We start from the raw sequence: 17,651 nt of genomic DNA, 5'->3' as shown, positions 1-17,651 counted from the left end.
AACATATGCAGAGAAAATATACGGGGAGTCCAAGGCCAAGCCAAACTATCAAGAGAAAACAGCGCAGCATAAAATGTTGCCAATGTAGCATAGTGTTTCTTTGTGTTATGACATTGTCTGACAATGTTCTGATTACCAGACACAGCACTGTTAGAAGGGTTATATTATAAAAGGAAGTAAGGGGAGAGACAGCAGGTTAGGAAATCTTATGTATAACCAGAATATGTATATCTATAGACTCACTCAGGACCAAAATTGTAGCCTATGGCAGTGCTTCTCAAACTATCTGATGTGGCAGACCAGCAATTTTTTTTCCAGTGGGCCAGGGACCGGTGCCTGGTTCAGCCGGTGGCAGCAACTGCGTGTAACAGCACTACACAAATGCGCGACCGGCTGTTTCTTTCTCTTTCCTCACCCTGCATGATGTGACGTCACCTGGAGTGTTGGAACGTACGAACTGTGGCACTATGACATATCAATGTTATGCTTCTGAAAATATATTTCTTTCTTTCTTGGCAACTCGCTGCGGACCGGCGACCAGTGGCTCGCGGACCGGCACCGGTCTGTGGACCACCACTCTGAGAAGCACTGGTCTACGGATATCAGCATAACTCAATTAAAGTTCATGTAGCAATGCTAATCTATGCTGATTTACATCTGGACCAACATCCAGTGCTGCAAAATGACAAGGGTAAAATTCTATACTAGCTTTATGCAGGCAAAGGAAAGCTCAAAGCTGGCACCAGTGCCATGGGTGGCAGCCAGGTAAGCACAAACGATGAATGCCAGAGAAGCAGCCAGGGCTGGCAAGTTCTTCTAGCAGTGCCAGGCAGAGCCTGGGCCCTGGCTTACTTCCCTGGAGTTCCTCTAACTCACAAAAGAACAGAGTAGGAGACAGGATACCAGCTCCTGGCCAACATCCCAGCAGTCAGACTTCCGTCTGCTTGGGTTAGGATTAGGATTTTAACTGGTAGGGCTATCCATTCTAAGGGTTATGTTGAGGCTACCTGAAGTCACCATATTTGGGTTAGCATTACAGCTAGGAGGACTACAGGAAAAGGGTTAGGTGTGGACGTGGTAAAGCAACATAGTCTAGATTTACCACAGTGGCTAGCTAGTTCATGAGGCTAGTTAAGCTTAGGGTTACAGTTGTTGAGACGTAGAGCTAATACGACGTATGGAGCAGACAGGGCACCACCAGCTAAGAATAGAGCTGTGGCAGTAATAACTTTTAGTTATAATGTGCATTATTTCAAATAATAATGTATTTTGCAATGATAGATATAAAGTAATATGAAGATATGTGTTATTTGAGTCAGAATGGGCATGTTTATATGTGACTCTACATCACTAGAGCAACATGCTATGGAGACGTAGTGACCATGTGTATCTATATGTGACCAGCAGCTACTTTGCTGTAGTGGCACACTCCCTTATTCTAGTGTGCCACTACGGGGAAGTCATGGCTAAAAATAACCATATGCCTGGTGTACAGTGTGGTACAGGCTGCTACTGCACCATGCTTTAGTACTTCCAAAAGGAAGTAAATATGTGTATCTATAGGAAAGTACTTCCAAAAGGAAGTACTAAAGTATGGTGCAGTAGCAATATCATCATACAGGCATATGTAGATGCACCCAACAGGACATGAAATGTTATAGTACCAAAGAAAAGGATCTCAACTCTATAGTGGGTAGGTAACAGCTGGGTATATGCCAACATTTTGAAATTGTCAGAAAAGACAACAGATGCCATCCTGATTTAGTAGCATAACAAAGAGTGGGCAAGAGAGGCACTTGCCCCAGGCAACAAGTTAGGAGTGGTGCTCGGATTGCCCCCTAACCTCACAGAATCCATATCCCAGCACCTAACCCATGTCAGGACCTCTGAAACAATCCTCAGTTGCTGCTGCTGCTTCTTTAGGAGCAGCAGCCAGGACGCAAAAAGCATGCAGTGGCAGCAGAAGCTCAGCAAGGCACTGTTTAGGAGTTTGTGGCATGGGCAAGGCTGCTGCCTCCCCCCTGCCTGCCCCCCACCCTACTCTAGAAACCCACACCACTCCTGCTCTCAGAATGGCACACCTCCACCCCGCATTCTCAGACCCTGTACCCTGCTCCCTTCTCATTCTCCCACAGGTTTTGCCATGGGCGTCAGTTCTGCTTCTTATGCCTCTGAGGTGTATTACCAGGAGTACCGCCTCTTGTAAAGAAGGTCAGGTAGCTAGCTGCTCTTGCTGGTACTGACAGGAGTTTTGCATTCAATTCTTGTCATTATTGTAAAAGAGAAATGTAAAGGGTTTAATGAATGAGACAAACATTTTAAAAAGCCCAAGATATGTGCCATTTGAGGGGAAGAACCGAGCATTTTCAGTCAGCAGAAGGAAGATTGAGGAGACACATTAACATTTAAAAAATGCATAAATGGGTGCTTTATAGAAGACCAGGATCAGTTATTTTCATTAGCAATGAGAATAGATCAAGAAGTAATGAGCTTAAGGTGCAGCAGGGAAAATTTAAGTTGAGCATCAGGAAAAACTTCATAACCATTAAAACAAACTGCTAAGGGATGTTGTGGATCACTAGCCATAAAGCTATTTAAAGCTAAAATAAACATCTATCTATCAAGGAGGATTTACAGACAGGTTGGCAAGGTTTTGCTATAGTGAGGGCACCTCTACACATCATCCTATACTGCCGTAGCAATATATTACATTGTCATACAACACAGTATGGTGGCATAGTGATCATGTGAGTCTACACGTGATTGGCAGCTACTTCACAGTAGTGGCGTGTCCCCCCATTTTAGCACACCACTACAATAAAGTAGCAGCGAAAACTAACTATGCGCTGTGCACACAGTGCAGTACAGGTTGTTACTGTCCTGTGCTTTAGTATTTCCAAAGGACACGTGGTCACTACACCTTCCAAAGTACTAAAGCACAGCGCTGTAACAATGTTGCTGTACAGCGAAGTGTACATGTGCCCTGAAAGTCCCTTTGACAAAAATAGATTTGTGCCTCATTTGCAAGTGAATTTACACAATTTAAATTTATAAAATTATCACCATGGTTTTGGGTTATATTTGAAGTTTTCTTTATTGAGTCTACAATAAAAACCTATTGTTTATCAATATTGATCTTACATTGCATCTTCTGGAAGAGGCTGGACATGAATCACATTTTACAGTACTACCCTCTGAATTCATCCACTAAGGATGTTTCTTCTAGTCCAGCTCCTCTTCTTGTCATTGTCCAGCTTCAAGTTCCCAACAGCTTTTCCGTCCATGTTATATCATATAGAATGTGTTCCTAATATGTGAAAACCCATATATATGAGACATCAGAACCAACTGGACCTTTCTTACAAAACACTGAGGTTCTGAAATCTCCATTGTTGTCCTTAAATACTGCCCTTCGTTTTGAATGTTTCTGCAACTGGTTTCAGCTAAACTAGAGACATGATGAAGTAGTGCATAGAAAGCTATGCCAAAATCTGAGAGAACTACTTACTTTCAGATATCCTGAAAAGCAGAAGACTGGATGGTGCTGGAAATAAAAATAAAAAAAAAAAACTTTAAAAAAATCTTAAATCTTTGGGGCTTCCACTGGTCATAACTCAAAGAAATTAACATCCTCTGGAAAGGAAGTGTCTGAGCTGTGTTAAAGTAACTGAACGTGGCCCATTTCTCAGGAGTCTCCCCTGTGATCCTTTAGCTCTTTATTCAATTCTTCCACTCTTGATCTTGCAGGAGCTGTTTTATTCTCCCAAAGGTAGGAATATGAAAATTAGAGATAGACAAATTGATTTGCCTAATTGTGAGTCGTTTAACAAAACAGGTCCACACAAGTTAATAGAAATTTTAACATGATTTTGTTTGCACTCAACTTATGATTGACGGTGGAGGTAGAACTTTAGAAAAAGAAACTTCAGCTATCTAATACCATAACACCATATTTAATGTATTTATCCTAACAATACCTCTCCTGAAGCACAGTATGTTCTATGAGACCTATTTTGAAAATGGGGACTTGAGGTCAACAGATTGCTTAGGGGTGAAATTTTCTAAATCTCAAGCAAACAGCAAATGACCCACAAACAAATGCAAGACCTCTTAGCAAATCTTTATAGCATGCTCAGAATATTGTTGTTGAACTTGATGGACATCACTTTCAGAGGCAGCCAGTAATTTACATTGTTAGAATATTATTTTTTCTAAATTATGTTCTCCACATATGTAGAACAATCTATCCTATACATTATGTTAATATGTATTCAGCTAAAATGAACACATTACTGGTAACACAATTATCAGTAACACATGAACACAGAGCAGACTGCTTTACTGTACACCATTGTCTTTGTTAGTTTACCCTTGATGATTTGAGTTTCTTGCCTTGCCTTTTCTCATCTTCATTAAGGAAGTGCCTGATGGTGGGTCATTAAAATAGATTACTTTGATACGGGCTACAAAGAGACATGAAACACAAGTGCAGCTATAGCTAAATGAGCAGCACCCATTACTTTAATTGCTCTTCGGTTATTAGGCACACAGTTGAAAAAGTTCCTCAAGGTGATGTCAGAATCACTGGGGGCTCACTATGATTTTTAGAAAAATAAATGTTGTTCCCATTTCTTTCTGAGAGCTGAGGCTTTTTGTGGGTGATACCTTTTATTGGACTTACTGCATAGTTGGGACAAATACAGACAAATTTCAGGTACCAAGTAGGGCTGTGCGAAACGACAGCATTCTGTTTCGACCAGTGTTTCATTGGAACAGTGTGTCATTTCTAATTTTGTTTTGATTCAAAACAGCTGTTCCATTTTGTTCCATTGAAACAGGGTCAAAACAGTGAAACTGTTTCGACATTTCACCCATAGGATATAATGGGGAAAGACAAAACAACCTATAACTTTATTTCTGGCCTGATTTGGATGAAACTTGCAGAAATGGTAGTCCCTTCTGAGGGCATGAATCCTACTAATGTTCAAGGAGATAGGTGCAGGGGATTTGGGGAAACTTCACCCCAACATTTTGAAAGCAAATCTTGTGTCACATGTATGTGTTAAGCCTCAGTGGGGTCAAAACTGCAGGCCTGCTAGCCCCTGCTGAGGCCACAAAGCCTGCCAAGTGTCAAGGAGATAGGTGCAGGGGTTTGGGGGAAACTGTACCTCAAGCTATGGACAAGCAAAACTTGTGACATGGGTGACACTGTGTGTGTTAAAGCCCAGCAGACTGAAATCTGCAGGCCTGCTAGCCCCTGCTGCGACCAAGAAGCCTGCAAGCTTTCAAGGATATAGGTGCAGGGGCTTCTGGTTTCTGGGGCCCTGCACCTCTAGCTGCTGACAGGCAAAACTCGTGTCATGGGTGCTTGTGCAACTGTGTCTGTCTTGGGGCACTGGTGGGGGAAACTACTGCAGGCCTGGCTGCTAGGCCCTGCTGCACCCATGAAGCCTGTCAGTTGCTAAGAAGATAGGTGCAGGGTGGTTTGGGGGCCTTGCACCCCTAGCTGCTGACAGGCAAAACTCATGACATGGGTGCTTGTGCTAGTTAGCTACTGTGTTATGCATTCAGTCATGATTCACTCAGGGACCAGCTCAATACACAGTAGCTAGCAAGGATAACAAGTTAATGCGCAAGGATTAACACCTACAAAACCACAGACTAAGGAGAGGAAAGAATCAATACAGAGCCAGGAACTGCTTCTACCACAAGAAAGAGACAGTCAGTTGTACAAGCACCCATGTCACGAGTTTTGCCTGTCAGCAGCTAGGGATGCAGGGCCCCAGAACCCCCTGCACCTATCTCCTTAACAGCTGGCAGGCTTTGTAGCCACAGCAGGGCCTAGCAGCCAGGCCTGCAGTAGTTTCCCCCACCCATGCCCCAAGACAGACACAGTTGCACAAGCACCCATGACATGAGTTTTGCTCGTCAGCAGCTAGAGGTGCAGGGCCCCAGAACCCAGAAGCCCCTGTACCTATCTCCTTGAAAGCTTGCAGGCTTCTTGGTTTCAGCAGGGGCTAGCAGGCCTGCAGCTTTCACTCTGCTGCACCTTAACACAGGAGGGTAGGGGGGTGCCCTGCGTGGACCTGCGTGGCGCGGGGTGGGTGGCAGCTGCGGGCTCGAGCTGGAGCTGGCACTGCCTGGGGCTTTTCTCATTGGGGACTAGGCTGGGAGCAGGTTCCAGCAATGCTGGGGGGAAGCTGCAGCCACCCCAAATTTCACTACAGCTCCACACCCAGCCCTGCACGACCACACACTGCCTGGTGCAGCTGCTGCTGAATGCCCCTACTCCACCCAAACACCAGGAAACGCCAGGACTACCCTGGGTAATGGCATAAGGCTGGGAGCAGAGCTACAGCAAAATTTGGAGTGGCTGTAGCCTCCTTCCAGTGCCACTGGAGCCCACTCCAAGCCCAGCCCCCAGCAATAAAAGCCCTGTCCAGTGCTGGCTTCAGCTCTACCCTGCAGCTGTAGCTCAGCCCATGCCACACAGATCTGGGGGCCCCTGCTCCCACCCTCCCAGAGTGCAAGCAGTGGTGGGAGCTGCCCCCACCCCACAAGCCACAACTCTGTCCCACAGCCCACCCCACCCCCACTCCAGCTGGGCAACACCTGCCTCTGCCCCCTCCCTCACTGTGGGGGGCATTGATTTACCCCACACACACCCTTTTCCTCTCCCTTCCCCTTCCACCATACTGGACTTACTACCTGATGGCAGCTGTATCATATATCAGATTGGTATTGGCTGATATGCCTCCTTAAATATCAGCTATTGGTACTGGCCCCCAAAATCTCTATCAGTGCACTCCTATCAATTATCCCTCCCAACTATACAGTGGGCCCATTAAAAGGTATCAACCAAAAATAAAAAAGCCTTATCTCTTGCATCTCTCCTGAACCATGACAGCTACGTCATTCCAACATGTTCCCAGCTTTGTCAATACTTAGCAGACACAAATTCTCTACACCTACCATCCATACCTCCAGCTACTGCTATCTATTCCAGTTCCAGCTTCCATCATCTAGATTTTTGTTCAGCAGACTTTGTATGCATCTTCCCAGTTATCCTTGGATTAGTAATACATAAAGGAAGTGGGATACAAGTTAGTCACCAAGGACTGTATTACCTGTGATGACTCAGGTAGAATCAGATTCTGGGAAATCCAAGAGAAAAGATAACAGCTAGTTTAGGGGAGAATTTTTTTTTTTTTTTAAACAATGCCATTTCTGGGATTTCTTTTGCAGAAACTGTTTGCATAGTTTGACAGTGCATAGTTTTAAACAGTGCGATTAAAAATACCCAAACCAAACAGGGATTGAGCTCCCATATATTCTGGAATACACATCCCTTCTCTTACAAGAGCTATGAAATCTCTATTGTAAGCTGTATGGCAGGGTCATTCCCAATGAGGCACTATTGCTTCTTTGAAAATCAGGGCCTGTTTCAGCAAAGTACTTGGACATGTGCTTAATCTTCAGCATGGGAAGAGTCACAGGGGCTTTTGTAACACCAGAACATAATATGATGCTCTTAAGATTAATGTGTGTAACACAACAATAATACAATTATGATAAAATGATTGTTGTAATGATAAAGTCAGTTATTGCATGTACCAGCAGTGGACCTAGGGGTAGGGGGAGGGCAGGGTGCAGTGGTGCAGCTGCATCCACTTTTGGTCTTGCTTCACCCAGAGTTTAAAACCAATTGGCTGGGAGGAGCAGCAACATTTTTATTCAGGCATCCCTGAAGCAGTCAACTGACTTTATGGTTTATTATCTATCATCTCCCTGACTCCTGCTAATCTCTCTCCACTCTATAAGTGTTAACAACCCTCTCTCCTTTTTAATGGCCTTGATGTTCCACTATTCAAATTATCCTTTCTTCTGCATTTTGCTGTTTGTTAGCTATTCCTGGTAATGTTTATCTTCTATTTCACAGCCCTGCAGACTGTTTTTAGCTCTAGCTAAAAACCTTACCTCGGGTGTGGAAATGACTGACATTGAGGTATTGGAGGCACTGTCAAGATGCTCCAGAAGGCTAGATTTTGTTTTATGAATCAGAATAAGAGATGTGCATTTAACTATAATGACTACAGGACTAATGACACAATATTTTCTTACTATTTTTTCCTAATGTGCTGTGTTTATACACACACACACACTCTAGCAAATTAGTGCACATTCCACTAGTTTTATTACTTTTTGCTTTGATCTTAAACTGAATAATATAGAACTAGGCCCCTAACAAAATAGTCAAGCTTCTAGTTTCTCTTTAACTGGGTAAAATATGTGTTGTGTTATATGTGATGATGCATCACTCTGGCGGCACGCCTCTTTTCAAAATCCTAGATTGGCCCGTTCCAAACTCTTTCTAATGATGAATTAAGCCATGAACAGGCATTATACTTTTAAACACTCAATATCCCCATGGAGAGCCACAAAAAGCAAGTGCACAGGCACTTGAGTTATTTGTACCACTTCAAAGACAGTGAAATTGCTACAAAATATTAGCACTTTCAGAGAGTAATTTGCCAGCAATGCTATATGTTGCAGTGCTATACATAACCCCTATGCAGTAACATTTGGGGGCTGGACTCGATGATCTTCTGAGGTCCCTTCCAGCCCTAATGTCTATGAAATCTATGAAATATAATGCTACAGGGCTCTCTCGGTCTCCCTCCTTATCCCACAGTCTTCTGCTGTACTCTCCTTCAAGGGAGAGGGAGGAAAGGAGAGTGGGTGGCTCTCTGATCACCCAGACAATGCCAAGTTGCCACTTAGCCCTGTTGGGACCCTGCTGCCAAGGCTGCTTGAACAGTCCTGGAACAGGATGACCATGTGGGACAATGTGAAATCCCAGACACTTCCCTCCCCTCTGCAGTCTGCAGGGAGTCAATGGCCATTAATGACCCATTGTTCTTTACTTCATAATTGTTAACAATCACCTGTGAAGTAACAATTAGTGTTAATGGGCAACTTAATTAGTGTTAATGGGCTGTATCCTAGGGCTTCCTATTTTAGGGCTGTCTGCTAGGACCTCCATGCTGCATGCTCAACACATGTGTTTTAATTTTCACTGGCTGACCAGAACCAGCCTCTGAAATCCAGGACTGTCCTGGTCAATCTGGGACATATAGCCACCCTATCCTGGGCAGAGCTGGGACTCTTCAAACAAAGGGGGCACTTTCCCCTGCTTCTTGAACAGTCTCAGCACTGCATAGGAGCTTTCTAGTGGGTGAGGGAAGGACAATTCCCACCATCGCTTGAACAGTCCTGAGGAGAGCTCTTCAAGCAGCATCTTCAGAAATGTCCTCATCCTAACACTACCTCCCTCCCCTCCACCCATTACCTGCTCTGCCAATTAGCTGATGGGCAAAGCAGGCAGTGCAGGCAGGCAAGGCTGGATGGGAGGAGATTAGGGTTAGAGTGAGGGAATTCCTGTGACCACTGCAAAAGCCATGGCAAGAGGTGGCACTCTAACAGTGGCACTACCAGAAGTGTTGAGGGTGATTAGAGCAGTGCTCCTCATCCCTGCCATCCCTGCAGGGTGCAGAGCTGTCTTTGGCAGATGTTCCTTTTCAGCATATATCCTAGACAGACCCGAGGAAGGGTACAGTGGTATCCAAAAGCTTGTCTATATGCCCCCTAACTATACATTTGGTCCACTAAAAGATATGACCTATAACATTCCTTGCCTCTCACAGTTTTCCTGGAAAATTCATAGATTGTAGAGTCAGAAGGGACCACAATAGATCATCGTGTCCAACTCCCTGGCCCTGGCAGGAAAGAAGACCGAGGTCAGATGACCCCAGCCAGGTGACTATCTAGCCTCCTCTTGAAGACCTCCAAGCTAGGTGATAGCACCACCTCTCTTGGAAGCCCATTCCAGATCCTGTCCACTCTTACTGTGAAAAATTTCTTCCTAATATCTAACGTAAATCCACTCTTAACTAGTTTACACCCGTTATTAACAAGTGCTTTCTAATTGTGCTTAATATTGGACCAGTCATGAAACCTGTTTGGAATTAAACACTTGCCATCTGACTGACATAATGACTTCGTGTGGGGGGTGGTGGTGGCTTATTTTCAGAATATCCTTATCTCTCCTTCTTCCTTTCTAATTAACTTTAAGACTTTTTCCATTATCTAGGAATGTAAGGCAGCTATTGGTTATTGCAATTGTTAAATCCTTCTACCTGTTCAAATTGTTCTAGAACTACTGGTATAACCATGTCCTTGAGTAATTCATTTTTAAATTCTTTCCTTTGGTTTTCAAATGCTAGAGAGTCAGCTACCCTGAAGATGCCTATAGGCAAGGAATCATGGCTTATTTAGTTTGATTTTTCTAGCTTTCAGATTAACAGTCCACAGGGGAGTGAAGTAATAGGATTAGCATAAAGTTTCTGCAATTGGACTCTTAAGAATTATAGATCACCTAAGAATAAAACTACTAGATTATCCATTATATGCACTGGAAAGTCCAATTTCCCACAGGAGGGCCATATTTATTACTTGTTTCAGGGTATTCAGACCATAAACCTGAAGGGCTTCCCCTTAGACTTGAAGGGGAATGTCTTTGCTAATAACTCCTGCTACTTTTCAGTATATAATCACATCTCAGCAGACATACTTTCGGCATCAATTCATTTAAGTGGGACCAGAATTTGCTACTAAGGGACCAATTCTGTGATGTGTTGAACACTGTGCAGCAAGAGGGGTATGTTGGATACCTTCCACATCCACTGAATTTCAGTGTTCAGGAAAACCAGCTGGTCAGAATGTTTTGATGAAAACATTTGTTTTAAAGGAATGTAGTTTTTGTCAAAATCAAAATGTTTAAAAAATTGTATTTGCTTTACCAAAAATGTCCATAGGGTAGGGAAAAAAACTGATATAAGAAACTTTTAATTTTACAAAATGTTAGTTTCAGAATGGCTAGGAACAGACAGTGCATCTGTCCCAGGGTAAATTGTGCTCTGGAACAAAAATATCCTGAGCCTGGCATGTACACACATCGCTCTGCTAATCGGGGTTTAGTGAGTAGCTGAATGCAGTGCTGCTTTTCTGCCATGATGTAAAGATGCAATCATAGGATCATAGTATGGACATATTTTGCAATACCCTAGGATAAACTGTTACTACCTCTTACCCAGGAAACATTTTTAGGATTTATCCCATGACAACAGGCATGAACATCTGAACATTTAGACTCTGTCCAAGGATAAAATGGCTTATCATGAGATAAATGTGACATTTGTTTGCAGTCAGTGTTTCACAATATCTTTTGGAATTTTGAGTTTTTCCAGATTTATATATATTATGGTAGTATTTTATGACAGTAACAGTGAATCATATACATTTTCACAAGAAAACTGTAACAGTTTAAATACAGTGTTTTTTAAAATTTTAGTATCACTAGTAGCTCCCTAGTATTGATCAAAAGATATTATCTTCTTTTCCAAAGAAAAGTTGTTCCCTGCTTTTCTGGAAATGAAATTTGTTCTGTTTCAGGAGACACTTTGATCAATGAGTCAAACATTTTTATTACAAAGAGGTTATAGTTTGATCCTTCACTGACACAATAGACTTAAAGTCCTCTTAAACCCATGGTTAATTCTAATTTTTGTGAGTAGACAGGCCAGGCATGTAGGGTCTTCACAAATATACACTTTATACCCTGACACATGAAATGATATACAAGAATTTTATAGATCAAGAGTATTGTCAGCTGTTTGCCTAAATATTCATGAGACTTCCATCATTATACCTACTGATCTTTTTATCAGGGCTTACAATTATTTCTAGTGTTAGGGAATTAAAAAGAAAATCCTTAGAGTGCTGTAGCTTTGAATCACTATTGTTCGATTTTTCTTCCTTGATATAAAATATTATTGAAGATTTCTTTCTTAGTTAAAGCTAAATAATTGAAAACCATTCCAAAGCATTTGTTTCACTGGAACATCATAATGTAAGTTAATACCATGGGAGGACATAATTCAATTGCTGCATGTATTTTTTTAAATACCACTTGGTTAAGGTTTTACTCACACTAAAACAGGCCTATAGCCTCAATCCTTTATGTTTACATTCCCCCTTCTAAATCTAGGCTGTTGAAAGAAAGATGCATGTGTCTAATGATTACTTCTCCCTCTTTTGCCCTTTTACATTGTTGTTTTAATTTTTTTTACCTTTATTATCAAGGAACTCATATATGGCTGCAGAAGGAAAACAGGTTACCTCTCAGGCTGAAAAAAGTTGTTTTCATAAAGAGAATTATAATGATCCTCAGTGATCATGAGAAGGAGGAAGATGAAGTGAATATTCACAGCTGTCACCCTCCCACACTATACATCATGTCCCCATAGGGCATGTCCAGATGAGAACTCACGTGGCTCTTGCACCATCTCAAAGCCCTTTGAGACACTGGAAGAGGCACATGTGGGAACAAAAAAATGTTCCCTGCACTGCAAATTTGTAGCACAGGGCAAAATTAGACCCCTGGATATCCAGGGGTCAAAAAATACTCTGTGGGAAAAAAGCGGGACAGCACAGTATCTAGGACCATGCCTTGAAGCAACTGGAGGCTCGGGTCCTCCACAGAGATGCTCTGGTAGCCAGCCAGAGTGACTTCATGGTCAACCCTTGCCCTGGTACTGAAGCGCGCTGCTTGCCTATGCACCCGCACTGCCACTACCCCTCATGCAGGTGCAAACCGGGTCAGCAGGGTGCAGCATGGCTCCACATGCTGTCAGGCAGCTGGGGCCACTCGAGCTGAGTGGTGCCGGGCCCCAGGTGACAGCTGCAGTGGCCTCACCTGCCTGACAGTGTGCAGAGTCACATGGCGCCCTGCTAACCCAGCTGGCACCCGCATGATGGGGCAGTGGCAGTGCGGGTGCCAGGCAGCCAGGGCTGGTCCCAGCTGCCCTGTGCTGGGGGGGTTCTGCAAGGATGCCCCAGTGACCCCGCTCACAGCTGCTATTGCTGGCAACTGAGGGGCATTTTTTTTTTGAGTCCCGGATGGCTGAGGGAGCCATCGGGGGGGGCTCTGCCACATAGCCCCAGAGTCCCCAGAGCCACTGCTACTGCCCATGAGTATGGGACCTTTTTATTTATTTATTTTATTATTTTAATTTTTTTAACATGCTGGAAAGCTGGGGCCGGGTGGGGCAGACATCAGGGGTTTCAGGGATATAAGCGGGGGGTGGGGCAGCCATCGGGGGGGCTGGGAGACCTAGCAGGGGTGGGGCATGGAGGTCCTACAAGGGGGGGTAGCCCCTGTGGGGGCCATATGAGGCCAGGAGGACATGCTTTGACATGCAAAGCAGGCCACCACACTGGGAACATCTTCCAGGAAATAGCTGCCCAGATGGCTGGGCAGGGGGACACATAGCAGTAGTGCCACACAGAGGCCAACTCTGCAACCACAGCCCACTGGCAGCTGGCCCAGAGGGGCAGATGCCTCTATTGGCTATGCAGCCCCATCCGGGTCTGACAGGTGTGCAGCAGGTCACAGTCAGGCAGCAGCTCTCACTGCCAGACTGCTGCAGTGGGTAGAGGGTGTAGGGAACTCTCAGGGCTGCTTCAGCAGTCCAGCTGGCACAAAGGCTAGTATCCCCAGGTACCAACTGCACTGCCCCAGAAGCTCCTGTCTATTTGTTCATCCAATTACCATGGACAAGGCCCACCTGGCTAACTAGTAACCCATTTTTACAGGGGCTAATAGACGAATAGAACAACTAAATTCTTGGGACGACTAACGATCAAAACAGGATAGGAGTGTCATCTGTGTCAAAGGGTCAAAACATGAAAATAAGTGTGCCTGAGGGGGACACTGAGCAGAGCCCCCTGGACTGCACGCACCAGTTTTCAAAGGCATCCAAGGAGCCGGTAGAAACCACCCACTGGTGCCCTGCCTGGGAGCTGCTCAGACAAGTGAGAGGAAAGTGACCCCACAGTCTCCAAGCAACCTTCCTGGTCAGAGCCTCCTTCTTGGTCAAGTATAGGGCCCACTTGGCCAGCACCAGGAGGAGGTTGACCAGGAGATTCCAGGACTTGGTGGGGCTGCAGATGGGGATACCAAAAACAAAAAGATGGGGGGTGAAATTCAACCAAAACCTCAAGAGGTTCTGAAGGTGGAGGTGGAGGGGCTGCAGCCTGGTGCACTTGAGGGATATGTGCACCAGGGTCTCCCTCTGCCCACAGAAGGGGCTGGAGACTGGCGTGTCCATGAAGCTCACCACATACATGCCTATGGTGACAGCTTCATGGAAGAGCCACGAGCCACATCCCCTGTGGCTCGTGGCATGAGGGTAGAATACAGAATTAGCCACTGGGGTGCCCCAGCTATGCCCTCACTGAGCAGGTCCCACCACTTGGTGTCTGGGCGGGGTGCGGGGGCAGCACGATGGACAGTGTGGTGCACAAGCATGTAGAGGTGGTGACAATGGATGATGGAAAAGTGGATTGGTCTGGTGTCCTCCAGACAGCTCAGGTGGTGAAGTGGGGAGTGCCATGAGACCAAGCGAAGCACTGACCCCACAACAAACTCTGGTGGGCTGGAGGACACGAGGGGGTGGGGACCGCTATGGTGCAGGGCCTGGTCAGAGGCAAGGGTGTTGGGAGGTAGGGCAGATTTCACCTCCTGGACCAGATGGCAGGTTGCACATATGGGTAGACCCATGCACTGGGCCAGTGCAGCGGAGTCCACCCACTCTCCACTATCGTAGTCCAGGAGGTCTTCAATACAGGTGACACCAGCCAGAATCAAACTCTGTCACAACCAAGGCACCTCTTCCATCAGCATCTCCAGCTGGCGGTTCCTGAGGAGGGGCTCAACGAGCAGGTTGGCACCCTGGGTAACTGTTGCAGGGGACCTGTGTGCGGATACCAACCTCCAGGTCCGGAGGAGGTCCTGGTAGAAATCTGGCAGCCCTTGCAGGTCGTGCAGGGAGAAGCCCCACAGGCTGAGGAGCTGCCAGTCATATTGGAACCCCTGGAAGTGGCAGAGGAAAGCGTGACCCATGTGGCCCCATGCTGCATGGCTACTGACACCATATAGCAGTCACTGCAGGGCCTGAAGGCAGAACACCAGGACCTGGCTGTGCAGGCAAACCAGGCCCTGGCCGCCCTCCCACTAGGAGAGTGTCAGGACCTCTGCAGTGACTCAGTGCTACCCTGGCCAGAAAAATGCCAGTGCCCCTCTTTGGAGTCCTGCCAGGACCTCAGGAGGCACAGGCAGGGTGTGTAAGTGGTGCCACAGCATGGACAGGACTAGCTGGTTCAACACCAGCACTCTCCCATGCAGGGAGAGACAACTCAGGAGCCCTGCCCATGCCCAGAGCCACTTCAACACCCTTGCCCTCAGCTGGTGCCAGTTCTCTGGCAGAGAAGGGTCTGCAGGGGACAGGTAGACCCCCAAGTAGAGCAGCAAGCCCACGCTTTAGCAGATCCCATGAAGCACAGGTGGGAGTCAGCCTACCTACCTCCCATCACCCACCACCAGGCCAAAGCTCTTGACCTATATGACCGAGGCAGAGGAGGCCACCAAGACCAATGACTGGGAGGCCTCCACCTGTGCCAGGTCACCCGAGTCCTAGACCACGAGGAGTATGTCTTCAGCATATGCTGACAGGACTAGCCACACCACTGGCTCCCAGAGCATCAACTCTGCTGCCTGCTTCCGCAGGAAAATGAAGAAGGGCTCCAGGGCCAAGGTGTACAACTGGCCTGACAGCAGGCAGCCTCGACACACCCCTCTCCTAAATGGGATGGGCTCCATCAAGGTCCAGCTGAGCTTGACCAAACACTCTGAAGAGGCATACAGCACCTGGAGAGCCTGCACAAAGCAGATCCTGAAGCCAAAAGCCCACAGCATGCCTGCGAGGTACCCATGATCCCCCCTGTCAAATGCATTCTTCTGGTCCAGTGATAGGAGGGCAAAAGACAGGCCCTCCTGGCATGCTAGCTTCAGGAGATCCTGAACCAGGTACATGTTGTTGAAGATGGAATGTCCAGGCACCGTGTACATCTGGTTGGGAAGGATTATGTCCATCAGCACGGACTGCTGGGTCAGCACAGCCCTCTGGCATGACAGGGGGAACTCCCCATTTCCCCTGGTTAGGGTTGAGGTGGTGGGGCAGTTAAAGTGGGGGGGGACAGCTAAGGGTGGGGATCTCCCTCTCCTCCCCCAGCCATTACCCCCCTCCCTGGGACTCTGCCATACTTGGTTGGGGGTGGGGTCCCCCAAGCTCATGGGGGGGGCCCTGCTAGCTGTGGCTGGGGTACCAGAGGGGCCTGAGTGGGGAGGGGCACTGGTGGTAGGGACCCCTTTTGCCAGTGGGACCTGTGGATGCCCTCCCCACCTGACCCATGAGGCACTCATGATGCAAGTGCCCCGGGGCACAGCACCAGATGCACCACAGGTCCCCCAGCATATAGAAAATTCTCGCTAGGGCCCCCTGAAAAGTAATTATGAGGCTGCCTTCATCCTCCAGCCACAATCCCACCACCAGCTGGATCATGACCTGATGGCAGAATGAGCACACATGGCAGAGGCCAGGGTCTTGGCACCCCAGCAAGAGGGTCACCACCGGGGAGATAACTCTCCCCAGGGTTTGGAGATGGGGGAGTAGAGCCCAAATGGGGATATAAGGTGAGACAGAGCTTAGGACCACTCTGGTCCCCAACTCTTCTAGGGGTTCGAGGGGGACATATTCACCCTCCACCATGATCCCCCTCTCCACCACCTTTTGTGTGGTGGCCTCCAAGGCAAGGGAAAAGACCCCCTTGCCATGAAAGCAGGAGGCCACCACAATCTTAGGGGCCCATACTACCTGAGCCAGGGCCTGCATCCAGGTCTCAAAATGCAGGGGCTCCCTCCTGGGGAGTTGGCACTTCACCCTGTACTTACAGGCGAGTGCTGGAAAGGGGGCCCCACTGCTCAAGCTGGAAGGGTCAGTGTTGGAGGGTCCAGGCCCCACAGCTGTGGGTCACCCTGCAGCTGCCTATGCATAGCTGCAGTTCCCCTGCTGGGGGCCTGCACTGGTGGGGCCGGGGCTAGGGTCAGGGACAGGTGGAGTGGGTACGCCAGTTGGTGTGATCCATTTGGTCCCCTCAGGTGCTGGTGGTCTAGGCTTGGGTGCAGGACCTTGCCCTTCCCACCCCCCCCATCTGTGGAGCCCTTCCCACTGCCCTTGCCCCTGGCCCCTGATGGTGGGAAAGGGGGCTTAGGAACTCCTCCAGGAGAGGCCTGGCCAGGGGAGACTCCCTAGCCCTGCTGGAGTCTCACCTGCCCCTGCAGCAGAGATCTCAGGCTTCTCTACCCCTGGAGGAGGTCATTTGGACTCTGCCTCCAGGGTGGAGCTGCAGGGGCATGCATCCCCTTGGAGGCTTGGTTGGGATCTGCCCTCATAGTGGGGGCTGCAAGAAGTTCTGTGGAGGAATCTTCCCCCCCAGAAGGTTCCTTCCCTGCCACTGCTTCACATCAGGGAGAAGAAACCAAAAAAGAAACCACCAAAATACAGTGGGGTTGGTGAATCTAAAAGGGGCAGGCTGGGGTTGTGGGAGAGATATGGGGGAAGGAAGAGGGGCTGAAACTCACTGAGCTACATCCCCACAGGAAAAAAGCTGGGAGGGCTATGCTTGGGGAACGT

This window comes from Alligator mississippiensis, chromosome 4 (assembly GCF_030867095.1).
Source record: "Alligator mississippiensis isolate rAllMis1 chromosome 4, rAllMis1, whole genome shotgun sequence".
NCBI lineage: Eukaryota > Metazoa > Chordata > Crocodylia > Alligatoridae > Alligator > Alligator mississippiensis.
This window is presented reverse-complemented; position numbering follows the sequence as displayed.